Here is a 17,412-nt window from a genome sequence, read left to right as displayed (position 1 = left end):
ACCCTACTACAGTTTAACCAGCTCAGCTATAGACTACACCAGCATGACTAGTATCTATGTGGACCCTACTACAGTTTAACCAGCTCAGCTATAGACTACACCAGCATGACTAGTATCTATGTGGACCCTACTACAGTTTAACTAGCTGAGCTATAGACTACACCAGCATGACTAGTATCTATGTGGACCCTACTACAGTTTAACCAGCTCAGCTATAGACTACACCAGCATGACTAGTATCTATGTGGACCCTACTACAGTTTAACCAGCTCAGCTATAGACTACACCAGCATGACTAGTATCTATGTTGACCCTACTACAGTTTAACCAGCTCAGCTATAGACTACACCAGCATGACTAGTATCTATGTGGACCCTACTACAGTTTAACCAGCTCAGCAGTACCAGAGAGCCAAAACCCAGGATAGAGGGGCTGAGTGAATGTGGTCTGGACTCTGTGGAGGAGGGTCATTGTGTCAGAGACACTGTAGAAGGACAGAGTACCTGCCTTGTGATCCAGGTCCAGTCCTACTCTGGAGGACCGAGGGCCTGATACTTTAGTCTTAACATTATTGTGTATGAACAAATAGCCACCTCTAGAGTACAGTAAACACCAGGACTTGTCATTGTGTCCAAATGCACCATCTGTCCCTGTTCTGCTGATGTCTTTATATGAGACTGCTGTAATAACATTACCACTCCACTCCACCTCCCAGTAACAGCGTCCAGACAGACCCTCTTACACAGAACCTGGTAGTAGTTTGTGAATCTGTCTGGATGAACAGGATATGGTTGGACTTGGCCTGTATAGGTCACCTTTCTGTTCCCTTCAGACAGAGAGAGGTGTGTGTGTGCTGTGTTTGGGTCCAGTTTGAGCTGACAGGAATCTGGGAGAAGAGCAGAGCAGAGACCAATGAGGGGAGTTAGAACAATAAGCTAAGTCAGATACTGTATCTACCCTGTCTTTGATTAGAGCACAGCAGAGATCAAATCAGAGAAATATGAGGAGTCAGATAGATACCCAGTCTTTGATTAGATCTACTATTGCTATATATTTCTAGAGGGATTGTTAGGAGGTCAGTAAAAAGAGACTGTTAGTTACTTCAGAATAAAGAGACTCACATTGTAAGAACTGTTCTCTGGTCTTGGGCTCTGGAGGCAGTACAACATCCACTATATTCACTACAGACACACAAACACATTCACAGAGAGAGGGAATGTTATCATCATACCATATTCCACATGTATATGACTAGTAGGGAACTTTCAATGGTCCAAAGTTGATGTTCTTATTATTTTCAACACACCTGTAGTGAGATCTTGGTCCATTCTCCTTTAAGGACGTCTTCTAGTTTCTCTCTCAGTTCAGACACAGTCTTACTCACATCTCCAAAGTACTGAAGAGGACGGACAACGATGCTGGGTAAGTCTGAAGATACACTGGTACTGGAGAGAGACTGATAACTCTGGAGAGAGAGAGAGAGAGAGAGAGTGAGAGGGAGCAGAACCAAATGATTGAGAGTTTTAATTTCATATCACATGTATCAAGGCAGTTGAGTTACCTGGAGGAAATGGATGTGATCCTCTGTGTGTGAGAGCTGCTCCAGCTCAGTGCTTCTCTTCCTCAGCTCAGCTATCTCCTGCTCCAGTTGCTCCAGGAGTCCTTCAGCTTGACTCAATTGAGCCTTCTCTGGGCTCTGATCAGCTCCTTCACCTCAGAGCGCCTTCTCTCAATGGAGCGGATCAGCTCAGTAAAGATCTTATCACTGTCCACCACTGCTGCCTGTGCAGAGCTCTGTTAAGAGAGAGAGAGAGAGACTTGTCTTACTTTAATGAGCCATCCTCATTACACTAACACCCCCCCTCCTAAAAGCACATTGCGTGACACCACAACCTCTACACAATCACATTATCCAGTACCCAACACCACAGTACAATAGACCATCCAGCACCACATTCCAACCGTCCATCCAACCCCTCCTCTCCAGCCGTACAGACAGCCCCCTGAGCCCCCATACCTCCTGAAACATCTCCACACTGTTGATCATTTTGTACAACTCAAACTCAACCCTAAGGCGTCAACAGTAATGGCATTACCCTGGCAACACAGAAAAAACATGATGAACAGTCTGTCATTGCAGAAAACGGACACCCCTCCCCAACTCCCAGGTCAACCCGAGCCAACCAGCTATTGGTGTCCAGGGCTCCATGTAATACCCTCCACTGGAGGACCCCTGACCTTTCCAGCACTGGGAGCTTATAGAGCACCCTCCACCTATACCCTGCCATGCTCTCAGCCCCCACAATCCCCTGCCACTGATGCCCCTTCACTCCCACTAAGCTCAGAGTGTTAAAAGTCAGTAAGTCCTCCGGACTCTCCTGGCAGTCCCCAGTCTCTGCTGTCACTTGCAGTGGTGGAAACGGTGGTGGCCCCTCCTCAGGCTGTTCCAGCCCTCAGTACTGCAGGATAGAAATCAGAGACCCCTGCTGTATTGAGTCTCTCCGGCCGCATGGTCTCTCCTATCATTGCTACGCAGACGACACACAATTAATTTTCTCCTTTTCCCCTTCTGATAACCAGGTGGCGAATCACATCTCTGCATGTCTGGCAGACATATCAGTGTGGATGTCGGATCCCCACCTCAAGCTGAACCTCGGCAAGACAGAGCTGCTCTTCCTCCCGGGGAAGGACTGCCCGCTCCATGATCTCGCCATCACGGTTGACAACTCATTGTGTCCTCTTCCCAGAGTGCAAAGAACCTTGGCGTGACCCTGGACAACACCCTGTCATTCTCTGCTAACATCAAAGCGGTGACCCGATCCTGCAGGTTCATGCTTTACAACATTCGCAGAGTACGACCCTACCTTACACAGAAAGCGGTACAGATCCTAATCCAGGCACTTGTCATCTCCCGTCTGGATTACTGCAACTCGCTGTTGGCTGGGCTCCCTGCCTGTGCCATTAAACCCCTACAACTTATCCAGAACGCTGCAGCCCGTCTGGTGTTCAACCTTCCCAAGTTCTCTCATGTCACCCCGCTCCTCCGCACACTCCACAGGCTTCCAGTTGAAGCTTGCATCTACTACAAGACCATGGTGCTTGCCAACGGAGCTGTGAGGGGAACGGCACCTCCTTAACTTCAGGCTCTGATCAGACCCTACACCCAAACGAGGGCACTACGTTCATCCACCTCTGGCCTGCTAGCTCCCCTACCTCTACGGAAGCACAGTTCCCGCTCAGCCCAGTCAAAGATATTCGCTGCTCTGGCACCCCAATGGTGGAACAAGCTCCCCCACGACGCCAGGACAGCGGAGTCATTGACCACCTTCCGGAGACACTTGAAACCCCACCTCTTTAAGGAATACCTGGAATAGTATAAAGTAATCCTTCTACCCCCCCCTTTACTACCACTGTCTTTTGTCTAAACTAACACCTGACTTATTTCACCTGCTAGCACTGACTTGTTTAAAGAAATGTACTTATTGTGATCGAGATGTAGTTGTCCCACTGGCTATCCTAAGTTGAATGCACCAATTTGTAAGTCTCTCTGGATAAGAGCGTCTGCTAAATGACTTAAATGTTAAATGTTAATGAAGAGCTGCTGATCCAGCCCCAAACCACCAGCCCTCCTCAACAGAGCACATGCTGGTTCCCTCCAGCCCACCTCCGTAGGGTACAGTGGCCTCTGCGCCGCTTTGAGTCAGAACGATGGAACTGTCCCTGGTGAATGCCCCTCCCTACCCAGACTGGCCTACTGAGCCCTCCCCACACCTTGACCATACATGAAGCCCCAGCGTACAGCATTTGAACACAGGCCACAAAATTCTCCCCACAACCTAACTACACATTGAACAGATATTCATGGTCCACCCTATCAAAGGCTTTCTCCTGATTATGAACAGATTGTCTGTGATTAGGTGTCCTGATACACAGTTACCCGTCCATCTTATAGTCCACACAGAGCAATGCCACAGGCCTCCAGTTCTTTATATCGCTCAAATCCCCTTTTTTGGGCAGGAGAGTCAAAGCCTCCCGTCTACAGCTTAGCGACAGCTCCCCCACCCCGTCGCACTCACACAACACACATCCTGTCCAATAATTTCCCAGACCTTTTAAAAAAAAAATCAGAGGCAGACCGTCAGAGACGGCAGCTGAGAGTTTGTGAAAGGCCAGGGAAATGTCAATTCTCTGTGACAGAGAGAGTTTGGAAAGGTCTGTGAGCAGAACCTGAGAACACCCAGGATCACAGAGTTATGCCCTCTATAAATCAGAGTACAACTCTGCTGCCTCATCTCCCCACAACAGAAGTTACCCACCCATCAGGTTCCCTCATCTCCCCACAACAGAAGTTACCCACCCATCAGGCTCCCTCATCTCCCCACAACAGAAGTTACCCACCCATCAGGCTCCCTCCTCTCCCCCACAACAGAAGTTACTCCCCCTTCTGCTGTCCCCACCTCTCCCAAAAGCCTTGGAAGTTTGAGCAAAAAGTGACATCTTGTAAGAGCTTTACATGGAATTTCCAATAGGACACCTGCCTGGGCCCTGTTGAAATAGAGAACTGAGCCCTGTACTAGGTGCAGACACATTTTGGAAAGCAAAGACAAGGTCATTGATTTTGGCTCTAACCACAAACAACCTACCCTTACACACCTCTTTTGCTACCCCTGCACTAAGATTTCTGCCATGGCTCAGCACCTGCGCCCCCTTTCCACCAGACCCCCAATACACTTCAATAATCACATCACTGTGTATCTCTTGCAAAAAAATCACGTTTAAATGTTTTTGGTTGACATATTCCCCCAGTCTCTGCCGAAAATCACCACAATCAGAAACCAGTAGAGAAGCCCATAAAGCCGCCATGCCAGAAAAAAACCATCCATTTAAGCAGATTCTGAAGACATGCCTTTAAGAACCCATGACCCATTTTCTCAGCCTATACTGCTTCTGGGTGAGAGGACACTAAACCCCTCATTCTTCATCACGTGTTGTACTGACCTTACAAACCTTCCAGGATCAATAAAATAAGACTCCAGCAGAACCTTGAAAGTTCTCTCACTTTTCCCCCTTTAGTCTCCATCAGGAACCTAGAAAGTTCTCTCACCGTATATACTGGGCCCTCAGCCTGACTGGCTGTCAGCTCTGGATCCAATGAGCCGTCTGAAAACGAGACCATCTTGTCCTCCGCTCCCGCAGACTCACCTCCCCCCTCTTCCTCCTCCTCCATTGGCACGGTACCGTCCTCCTCCTCCCCCAGTCTCTGCCCCTGCACTTCCCCATGATCAGTGCCTCTTCCCAATGACAGGAAATATTTCCTGGGATGAGCCCACCAAGCCTTTGCCCACCGGAGACTCTGTTACTACAGAAACCTGCCTCAGCTCATGTAGCCCAGCTGCAACCCTCCCCACCACCGCTTTCTCCACGGCCTGCGCATGACCACTTGACCCTGCTCTACTCTCCTCCTTCCTGGTACCCCCTCCATATATTCTGCAACTCTAAGTAATTACTACTTTAGTAAGGATATACACTTAGTAAGGATATACACTTTATTACTACTGCAGTTGCTAAATAATTCCAATAGATGGCAGCATAAGAACATGAATGACATTTCAGAAGATTAGTTTAGTTCTCTCCCTGGATACACCACACTCCACCTCACAGGAAAACTCCTGCCTGAGCTTTTACTGTCCTTTCCACACTGCTAACGCAAGAGGAAGGACTGAAAACACATTACTGGGAAGTAATATAATTATGATTCATGTTTATTATTACCTGTTTTTATGGTCATGTTTTTAAATTATACTTCATTACTATAACGATTATCAATAAGCCTGAACATTAATTCAGTCACCTCTGCTTGACAAAAACGTATTTTTCTAGTACAATCATTGTCAAATTCATCAACCAGCATCGAGCCACTCTGCCTTCTCGAACAAGTAGCCAAATCAACAAGCCCCGACAAAAGCTTGAGCCGTCAGCGACAGCGAGCACTCTGTACTATAACGATTATCAATAAGCCTTCTCGCACAAGCGAGGGGTATGTTGAGGTAGATTTGCTAACCACGAGGGTTGCATGACGTAATTGATTGGCTGGAAGATGCAGTGTTTTGTCTTTTCTATTCCGAGACTGTTTACTCCCAATATCAGATATTAAGAACGTTTTTATATAATGCATGTTTACTAGGGTTGAGGTTAACGCATCTGACTAGTGATTATTTGGCCGGTGTTCAATACCTGCTAGAGTTAGTATTTTGTTGCTCTCCCAAAAGCAACACAGGCCTAATACGAGATATATAGCTAACTGTGAAGTAATGAGTGACCATTTTAGAAAATCATAGGATAGTCTTTGGTTGCATGCTATTTTATGCTTGTAGCCTATAACTGATGCTTTGTGGTTTTATGCAGCCATCTATTGGAAATATTTAGCAATTAAAAGTTATTAATTAACGTATAGACATTGGTGAGGCAGCTGAGAAATAAAGTGTATTTTTCTTGTTAATTCTGGAGATCAGTCTCAAACCTGCCCCACCTATGACATGCCAATTGCTGGACTTTCACAGAGGTTACTAGGTCACAACCAGTTCAAACCACATAAAAAAAAAAAACATCTGTTGTTTATCAAGTGTTCTGCCTTGCAATAATACATATAATAAAATGACTAATAAAGGTTACATTGGTTTTATTTAAAAAATAACAATAAATGCTTTTTACTACTATAATGGTATTTACTAACATAAAATTATTACTAAAATAGTTTCTAAACGTGTTCTAGGCTACCCTACCCTAGAATTAGGGTTAGGGGTTAAAGTTATGGCTAAAATAGGTTATAAGTAGGGTTAGAGTTTCTGTATAGCACTTTGTGACATCTGCTGATGTAAAAAGGACTTTATAAACACATTTGATTGATTGATTGTTACGTTCCCCCTCAGGAGACTGAAAAGATTTGGCATGGGTCCTCAGATCCTCAAAAAATTATACAGCTGCACCATCGAGAGCATCCTGACTGGTTGCATCACCGCCTGGTATGGCAACTGCTTGGCCTCCGACCATAAGGCACTACAGAGGGTAGTGCGTACGCCCAGTACATCACTGGGGCCAAGCTTCTTGCCATCCAGGACCTCTATACCAGGCGGTGTCAGAGAAGGCCCTCAAAATTGTCAAAGACTCCAGCCACCCTAGTCATAGACTGTTCTCTCTGCTACCGCACGGCAAAGCGGTACCGGAGTGCCAAGTCTAGGTCCAAAAATACTTCTCAACAGCTTCTACCCCCCAAGCCATAAGACTCTGAACAGCTAATCATGGCTACCCGGACTATTTGCACTGCCCCCCACCCCATCCTTTTTACGCTGCTGCTACTCTGTTAATTATGTATGCATAGTCACTTTAACTCTACCCACATGTACATAATACTTCAACCACCTCAACTAGCCGGTGCCCCCGCACATTGACTCTGCACCGGTACCCCCCTGTATATATAGCCTCCCTACTCTTATTTTATTTTATTTATTCTCTTTTTTTCTCAACACTTTTTTGTTGTTGTTTTATTTTTACTTTTTTTGTTAAAAATAGATGCACTGTTGGTTAAGGGCTGTAAGTAAGCATTTCACTGTAAGGTCTGCACCTGTTGTATTCGGCGCATGTGACCAATAAAATTTGATTTGATTTGATTTGATTTAGGGTATTTAAAGCAACAAAAAAATGAATATGTTTATAGCTCTCTTGCTCCTCCCTGTGGCCTTCTGTGGGTACTACATACCTCATTCACGACACTTGCTAGATTCATTATCTGAGGTAGCAATTGTGTCAGATCTATAAATCAATGAGCTACACCTATCCATTTAGTTTACAACTCAGTGAACCTGCGCAGCATTAGCTCAATTCAATGCCAACGAACTTACAGATTTCGACAGGGGAACGGCACCTCCGTACCTTCAGGCTCTGATCAGTCCCTACACCCAAACGAGGGCATTGCGTTCATCCACCTCTGGCCTGCTGGCTCCCCTACCTCTGCTGAAGCACAGTTCCCGCTCAGCCCAGTCAAAACTGTTCGCTGCTCTGGCACCCCAATGGTGGAACAAGCTCCCTCACGACGCCAGGACAGCGGAGTCACTCACCACCTTCCGGAGACATTTGAAACTCCACCTCTTTAAGGAACACCTGGGATAGGATAAAGTAATCCTTCTACCCCCCCCCCCACCCCCCCAAAAAAATAAAAATAATAATAATAATAATAATAATAATAATAATAATAATAATAATTGTAAAGTTGCTATCCCACTGGCTATAAGGTGAATGCACAAATTTGTAAGTCGCTCTGGATAAGAATGACGTAAATGTAATGTAAATGACACATATCAAATTACCCAGCAGTAATATAGAAACAATAAAAATTAAATTAAAAGGTTATTTCTTAATTGAAAAAAAAAATTCTGGCTGTTTAAATCGACCACATCTTGAAAAAGAGGACGGATATGCGTTTTGTTTAGGTTATACACCTTTTTCTGAAAGAAAATATGATTAACTGTGACCAGAAAATGTTTAATGTTTGATTGCTATGCGCCAACCATATGTAGCACTGTGGGTCACCACAACGTGTACCCAGGTGAACAGTGAGTTTGCTCACCAAGTAGTCATAACCTTGTTAATAATAAGTTACCTGAGGTAAAGCTACAATGTTATCGGGCTGGTCTCATTACCAACAATAGTGAAGCTGGCATTGTGACGCAGAACAATGGGCTGGGAATAGAACTTTCATTAGGCGAGTTGGTGCCACAGAGCTCAAAACAACTAATAGGAGCTGGCAGGGTGAAACATAACCTATTATTTATAAACTACGGCAAGCATCTGGGACATATGGTAATATTATGAAACTGGGCTCCATGGCGGATGCAATGAAGTAGTTTTATCAGAAAAAGGCGTTCAAAATGTATTGTGTCCAGCCTAGTCCTAGCCCCCGCTGCCGGCTGGTCGCGCTTGTCTGCACTAGCATTATGCCCTACATCCCCACACTAGAAACACCCAAAACTATCGGTGCTAGCAAACCCTGCGTTCCACCCTTCCCCTGCGTAACCTTGAAGATTGTTAAGAAACAAACATTGGTCTACGAAAAGAGACAACTGTTATGATTTAACTGGATAAGAATCCAAATGCAGACAAGTACACCAAGCCAGAGAAGTTTTAACAGGTTTATTTACAATGTTCAAAGTCCAGGTTTCCAAAAATATGGGAAGAGCAAGTCCAGGTACAGGGAGGGTAACAGATCCAGATCAGGGCAGGTGTGGTACCGTAATGTCCTAGTGTCCGTGGTGAGTCCAAAAGAGAGGTCCCGTAATGGAGAGCAGGATGGTGGTGGCAGGAGTGAAGCGGAGGCAGGAGTCAGGTTCCAATATCTGTGGCACAGGAGAAAAAAGTAAATAGAACAGACCAAAAACACAAAGAGCAAAAATAACCAGGTTGAGTCGGCAGCGAGACTAACATGGTCGTCTTTCGACTATGATCTGACGATGAGTGGTAAGTTTGACTCGGGTCTTAAAGGCTGAGGTAATTATGGTAGAATGAGCTGCAGCTGGAACCCTGACTCCCTCGCTACACCAGACTTCACTCCTGCAATCAAGGACAGACAGAGGGGAGGGAGAGAGCAGAGAGAGCTACCTATCAGCAGTAGGCCCTAACAGCACTTCTCTACGGACGCCACCTGGCGGCCGACGGGGCTATCGGGATGTAACCTCCTGAAACTCTCGGACCAGAGCAGGATCCACAATGAAGCTCCTGGGCACCCAGGAACGTTCCTCGGACCATAACCTCCCAATCCACCAGGTACTGGAAACCACGACCTCGGCGGCGAACATCCAGAAGTCGCCGGACAGTGTAGACCGGACCCCCACCTACGATCCTGGGCGGAGGAGGGGGGACGAGAGGGCGGGCACAAAGGGCTAACCGACACAGGCTTAATCTGGAAACATGAAAGGTGGAATGAACCCGTAGGGAGGCAGGAAGCTGTAGCTTGACCGCGCAGGGGTTAACAATAGACAGTATCTTGAACGTCCTATAAAACGAGGCGCCATCTTCTTAGACTCCACCTTCAATGGAAGGTCCCGTGACTTCAGCCATACCTCTTGACCAGGAGAGTAACCGGGAGCCTGGGACCGGTGACGGTTGGCTTGCCTCTGCATGTACGCCGAAGCTCGGGACAGAGCTACCCTGGCCTTCCTCCAGACCTGAAGCAGCGGCGCATGTGGGACTGCACCGAGGGTACCGCAAGTTCCTCTCTGGGAAGGGAACAGGGAGGTTGATAACTCAGAGCACACAGAAAAGGAGACAAACCAGAGGAAGCGTTAGTCAAGAGTGTTATGAGCATATTCCACCCAGGGGAGCATGGAGCTCCACACCCAGGGTTAGACCCAGTGACACAGCGAAGAGCGGCCCATCTCCTGGTTCGCTCTCGGCTTGCCCGTTGGTCTGGGGTGATATCCAGAGGGACAGGCTGGATGTAATGCCCAAAGCCTACAGAAAGCTTCCACACCTGGGAGACAAACTGGGGACCCCTGTCAGAGACAATATCCGTCGGGGTAGACCATGAGAGCGGAAACATGTTCAACCAAAATATCAGCGTCTCTCTGGCAGTGGGCAGTTTAGGTAGGGCCAAAAATGAGCGAACTTAGAAAAACGATCAATCACCGTAAGAATGACAGTCTTACTCAGACGAGGGGGAAGTCCAGTGACAAAATCCATAGCGATATCGACCAGGGCGGCTGGGTATAGGTAGAGGTCGAGATGACCAGCGCTGGCCTGGGTGGAGTTTTTACCGTGGCACATACCGTACAAGCAGCAATGAAGGCTCGAGTGTCCGCCTCCATCGTGGCCCACCAGAACTTCCGTCGCACAAAGTCAAGGGTCCGCGAAACTCCAGGGTGACAGGTAAGGGGAGACGAGTGAGCCCACTGAAGTACCTGGGAGCGAGCAGACTCAGGGACAAACATCCGGTTAGGGAGGACCCCTCCCAGGGTCAGCTTGATGATGTTGAGCCTGTCTAACAATCCCCTGGATGTCACATGTGATGACTGCAATACTGCAGGTAGGAGGCAAAATGGGTTCAGGGTTACTACCAGTATCAACAGCCGAATGAACACGAGACAGGGCGTCAGGCTTGACGCCATGACCCAGGACGGTAAGACAGAGAAAAATTGAATCTCCCAAAAAATAGTGCCCACCTGGCTTGACGGGGGTTGAGCTGCTTGGCTGACTGGAGGTAAGCCAGATTCTTATGATCCGTCCAAACGATGAAGGGTTGTTCCGCCCCCTCCAACCAATGTCGCCACTCCTCGAGAGCCAGCTTAACGGCGAGCAGTTCACGATTTCCAACATCATAATTCCTCTCTGCCTGAGAAAGTTTCCTTGAGAGAAAAGCACAGGGATGCAGTTTGTTATCTTCAGGAGAAACGTTGTGACAACACTGCACCTACCCAGTGTCGGGATGCATCCACCTCCACGACAAACTGGCGGTCGGGGTCCGCTGCATCAGAATGGGAGCCGGCGGGCGATGTTTCAGTTCTTCGACGCCTGATTGCCCCCTTCATTCCAAGCGAACGGTCGTGAGATGGAGGTGAGAGCGGTGAGTGGCGCCGCAATGCGGCTGTAGTCCTTGATGAACCTCCTATAGAAGTTCGCAAACCCCAGGAATCGTTGAAGTTGTTTGCGGGTAGAGGGAGCTGGCCAGTCCGTGACAGCAGAGATCTTAGCTGGGTCCATCCGCAACTCCCCCTGAGCTATGATGTAACCCAAAAAGAGGTCTCAGACACAGAAATTCACATTTCTCCATCTTCACAAACAGTTTGTTCTCCAACAACCTTTTGCAACACCTGGCGCACATGCAGTTCATGTTCCTGGGGAGGACTCTGAGAAAAATCAAGATATCATCCAGATAGACAAAAACAAACCGATTCAACATGTCCCGAAGGACATCATTGACTAGTGCCTGATAAACAGCAGGGGCATTAGACAACCCAAAAGGCATAACCAGATACTCAAAATGTCCCAAGGGTGTGTTGAAGGCAGTCTTCCATTCATCACCCTTACGAATGCGCACCAGGTGATACGCATTTCGTAGATCCAGTTTCAGTAAAGATGGTAGCACCATGAAGGAGGGGAAAAGCAGAATTAATCAAAGGCAGAGAATACTTGTTCTTAATGGTGATGTTGTTAAGTCCACGGTAATCAATACAGGGTCTGAGGGTCTTATCCTTCTTAGCAACAAAAAGAATCCCGCTCCTACAGGTGAGCAGGAAGACGCATAATACCTGCCGCCAAGGAGTCCCCGAATGTAGTTCTCCATAGCCTCCGTCTCCGGCCGGGAGAGATTGTACAGGCTGACTGCTGGGGAGCGGGGCTCCTGGCTGGAGGTCAATGGCGCAGTCGTAAGGCCGGTGAGGAGGAAGAGAAGTAGCTCTGTGTTTGCAGAAAACGGATGCTCAGGTCATGATACAGTCAGAAACAGCAGAAGATCCATGGACTCCAGTGGAGGTTGAGGCACAGTACTGGCAGGAGTCTGAGCAGAACACAAACAATTCACATGACAAAATGTGCTCCATGAAACAATGCTACCTGTCACCCAATCAATGTGTGGATTGTGTTTTATGAGCTCAGGGGATACCAAGGACCAGGGGAGTCTGTGGGCAGTCGATAATATGGAATTGAATGTTCTCCTGATGATTTCCCGACACTCTAAGACAAACAGGAACAGTCTGATGGGTAATGCGGGTCAACAATTGTCCATTTAGACCCCTTAGCCTGCAGCGGACAGTCCATAGGAACAGTCTCCAAATCCATTTGTTGAGACCCACTCTCTATCCAAAAAAAGCTTTCGTCGGCACAGAGTCAATCAGCGCACTAACAGAGAAATTCTGGACTGCCACTGGAGGGGATGCCTGAGCAGAATGCGGGGAGAAGAGGAAGAATCGCTGCCTCGGCTCACCAAAACTTCTCCCATTAATGATGAGCGTGCTTTTCCCCGGACGAACTGGGCAGGAAGGAACGAAAGACCAGCTTCTCCACAATACAGGCAGACCCGAGCCTGAATCGACGCGCACGCTTCTCTGAGGACAACCCGTACCCGACCCACCTCCATGGCTTTGGTTTCAGTGCTCCCTCGATCGACTCCGGGAAGACACGGCTCTCTCCGTAGGGACGATGCAGGGAGGAGTTTGTTGATGACAGACAGGTTGCTTGGAACTAACACTCCTCTCCCAGCGGCGCTCCCGAATCCGATTATCCAACCTGATAGTGAGTGAAATAAGATTAATCCAGCGTAGGCGATTCATCATATGACACCAATTCATCTTTTTGAGGTCTCAGACAAAGCATTGATGAACACTCCTTGAAATGCCCTCGGTCATTCCAACCACTCACTGCTGCTAAAGTCCGAAACTCCATGCCATCTCCGCCACACTACGAGCCCCTGCCGAAGAGAAAACAGCCGTTCGCAGCCTCCTTGCCTCGTGACGGGCTGGTCAAAAACCTTCCTCATCTCCGTGGTGAAGGCAACGTAAGCGTTGCAAATGTCCGACTGACTCTCCCAGACCGCGGATCCCCAGGCACGAGCGGAACCGCTAGTAGAGTTGAGTAAGGTAGGCACACGGGCTCTTTCTGAGGCGTAGGTGAGGGCTGTTGTTCAAACACTAACGAGCATTGAGTCAAAAATCGCTACAGGTTCCCATGTTCCCGTCATAGCGCTCTGGAGCAGGAACAAAAGGCTCTCTGATCTGGGCTGAAGGGGTAGTAAGGGGGCAGATACTTGATTGGAGAGTAATTGAACCTGATTAAAAGCAGCACCTGACTGTCCTCAGCAATCGCTTTTAAACAGGGTATCATGTTGGCCAAGTAAAATGCCCTGATTGGCTGCAGTCCAAATTTGAGTGCACTCTGGGGTGGTATCCCAGCTACTGTCTGCTGGGTTCATGTTGGTCAGATCATACTGTTATGATTTAACTGGATAAGAACCCAAATGCAGACAAGTACACCAAGCCAGAGAAGTTTTAACAGGTTTATTTACAATGTTCAAAGTCCAGGTTTCCAAATATATGGGAAGAGCAGTCCAGGTAGGGAGGGATAACAGATCCAGATCAGGGCAGGTGTGGTACCGTAATGTCCTAGTGTCCGTGGTGAGTCCAAAAGAGAGGTCCGGTAATGGAGAGCAGGATGGTGGTGGCAGGAGTGAAGCGGAGGCAGGAGTCAGGTTCCAAATATCTGTGGCACAGGAGAAAAAGTAAATAGAACAGACCAAAACACAAAGAGCAAAAATAACCAGGTTGAGTCGGCAGCGAGACTAACATAGTCGTCTTGACTATGATCGACGATGAGTGGTAAGTTTGACCGGTCTTAAAGGCTGAGGTAATTATGGTGAATGAGCTGCAGCTGGAACCCTGACTCCCGCACACCAGACTTCACTCCTGCAATCAAGGACAGACAGAGGGGAGGGAGAGAGCAGAGAGAGCTACCTATCAGCAGTAGGCCTAACAACAACATGTTTAACGGACTACACCTACCACCCAGCCGAGAGCACACGAAAACCACTTGCAAAATTACCAAAACGAACCAACTACTTGCGGTCTGTTCGTAAGTAATAAACGGTGGCTGATTAGCCACCACAACTCTTATCGAAAGAGGCGACATCTGCACCAACACACCCCTCACAAAAATCCCACTCACAACAAGACAAATCTTTTTCATTAACACGACCACCGCCTTGTTCATTCTGGATGCAGATGTTCCGCTCCAACCTGTTCGCCGACCATGAGCAAAACTTCCTCCACACCTTTCTCCGGAACATACCCGAAGCGACAGCGTTTCTTCTCCACTCGGTTGAGGCCATCATGCCGCCCTAACAAACTACCCCTACTCCCCCCTCAACTCTAAACGATAAACAGTGGAAACCAATAAACAAACCCTCCACCATCAGAAAATAAATTCAGAAAATACGCAACAACCAAAAGAAAAAAGAATAGTAGCCCTCCTCACGAACCACAAAACTCTCACACAACCAACTTCTTCTTCTATGATATAATGGCGATCCACAAACCAACGTAAAAGGTGCATGCCGCCACCTACTGTGCTGGAGTGTGTGGTCAATCACGGTTTCCAACATTTCTAAATCCTCCTACCTAACTCAGTACTTCTGAGAAAATAAAGAAGAGCCCTACTAACTTCTAATAGACCCTCCCCCATCCCCAAAATCCCTTCCAAACCCCCCCAACACCGTCCAACCCCAATGACCCTACACTTCAATCTTTCCCTCTCTTCAACATACTTACAACAATATAACAACACATGCTCCACCGTTTCATCGACCATACCCCCCAGACTCAAACCATTCACGTGCTTGCCAACCAGATGTAATGACGAGCTCAATGTACCATTTTCTAAGCGCAATCGAGTAAACACCACCTCTTCCTTCCTAATCTGACTTTTTAATCTTGGTCCATCGACCTTTCTGTAAAACTGTAAACTATTCATATAAATGCCGGCCCTTGTGCTCAGAGTACCATCTCTTCTGCCACACATCTATCAAAATGGCTCTGATCTTACATTTGGCCTCACCTCTACCCAGTGGAACATTAATCTTGTCGAAAGAGTTGTGGTGGCTAATTCATTTCCATTTCACCTCCAGAACTCAGTCTTGCGAATGGCTCACTCTGTTTGCACTTGAATTATAACATTTGAAATGTCTCTATTACTTTGAAACTTTTGTGAGTGTAATGTTTTATTTCTGATTGTTTATTATCTATTTCACTTGCTTTCGCAATGTAAACATATATGTTTCCCAAGCCAATAAAGCCCTTTGAATTAAATTGAGAGAGAGCTCCATTTTAATGTATAGGGGACTTGAGTATTCATAATAATAATAATATGCCATTTAGCAGACGCTTTTATCCAAAGCGACTTACAGTCATGCGTGCATAATTTTTTTTGTGTATGGGTGGTCCCGGGGTTCGAACACACTACCTTGGCGTTACAAGCGCCGTGCTTGTTATGTGATGAGGTAACCCCTCTTGCGACTTCAAAATCAGTGTCAGCCTAATGGGGAATGACCTCTTGGTGAAACAGTCAAGATGTTGGTTTCTCTCCTCAGTAGACCCGGGTTCATATCCCGCCGGTTACATTAAGCAGTATATTCTCTGAAAGGGGTCCAGACAGCCTGTTCCCAACAGTGGAGCCAGTGGGATTGGATAGGGGCATCTCTCTCTCTCTGACTGGAGTAGAGAAGTGAAATGATGCCTCTCCTCTGGTCAACAATACTCACCTTGAGAGACTCCACAGCCTGTTGGAGCTCCTTCAGCTCCTTCTCTCTCTCCTGGAATCTCTGCTGGACCTTCTGCTGACTCATCCCCAGCTGCCTCTGTGGATAATCACTCTTCAATGAGCTATCAAGCTTTATTTGTCCACTAGATCAATAGTATAGTAATGTGACATAGGGCACATAGAGAGGAAGGTATATAATATTGAGGAAGTCCCTTTCCAATATTATATTTGTTTATCTTGCTATGTGAAAGATTATAGTTTTTATGGTAGGCGTACACGTGTCAAAGGGTTAAGGCTGAACTTTGGACTTATAAAAGGGCATTCAGAATGATAATAGTGTTTGACTTTAGAAAATGGTGATACATTTGGATCAAACTCAATATACTCAAGGTTTGTGTTCATATTTGTTCTGATGAGGATCAATTTCATTTGATTTCTCTCATATTCAAACAGACTTAGTTCCTACTGTATCTTTAATTATTTGTTTATCAGACAGTCACCAACAAGTAGTTCTGGTCTTACCTGTTTCTCAGTCCTCTCTGCTGCAGCTGACACTGTATCATGGCCTTTATGTTCATCCATCACACACTGATAACAGATACACTGCTGATCGGTACGACAGAAAACCTCCAGTAGTTTGTCATGATGAGAGCAGATCTTCTCCTGTAGTTGTGCGGTGGCTTTGACCAGCTTGTGCTTCTTCAAAGCAGGAGATTCATAGTGAGATTGGAGGTGAGTCTCACAGTAAGAGGCCAGACACACCAGACAGGACATAAGGGCTTTCTGCTTTCTGGTCCCAGTGCAGACATCACACGCCACATCTCCAGGTCCAGCATAGCACAGAGCAGGAGGGGGAGCAGCCTGGAGTCCTGTCTTCTTCAGTTTTTCCACCACTTCAGCCAACATGTTATTTTTCCTCAGATTAGGCCTTGGAGTGAAATTCTGTCTGCACTGAGGACAGCTATAGACCCCGTTCAGAACATCCTGATCCCAGCAGCCCTCAATACAGCTTCTACAGTAACTGTGTCCACAGGGGATGGTGATTGGTTCCTTCAGTAGATCCAGACAGACAGAACAACAGAACTGGTCCTGGTCCAGCAGAACTCCCTGCTGAGCCAT

At 47.0% G+C, this 17,412-nt stretch overlaps 1 pseudogene; it reads right to left on the bottom strand.

Moving 5' to 3' along the window:
• Window positions 1-378: 378 nt before the first annotated feature.
• On the bottom strand, window positions 379-17,412 carry LOC121540629 (annotated as a pseudogene).

The sequence above is a fragment of the Coregonus clupeaformis genome, unplaced genomic scaffold (assembly GCF_020615455.1).
Source record: "Coregonus clupeaformis isolate EN_2021a unplaced genomic scaffold, ASM2061545v1 scaf0048, whole genome shotgun sequence".
NCBI classification, from domain to species: Eukaryota; Metazoa; Chordata; class Actinopteri; order Salmoniformes; family Salmonidae; genus Coregonus; species Coregonus clupeaformis.
The sequence above is the reverse complement of the archived record's forward strand: the minus strand, read 5'-3'. Positions and strand labels throughout refer to the sequence as shown.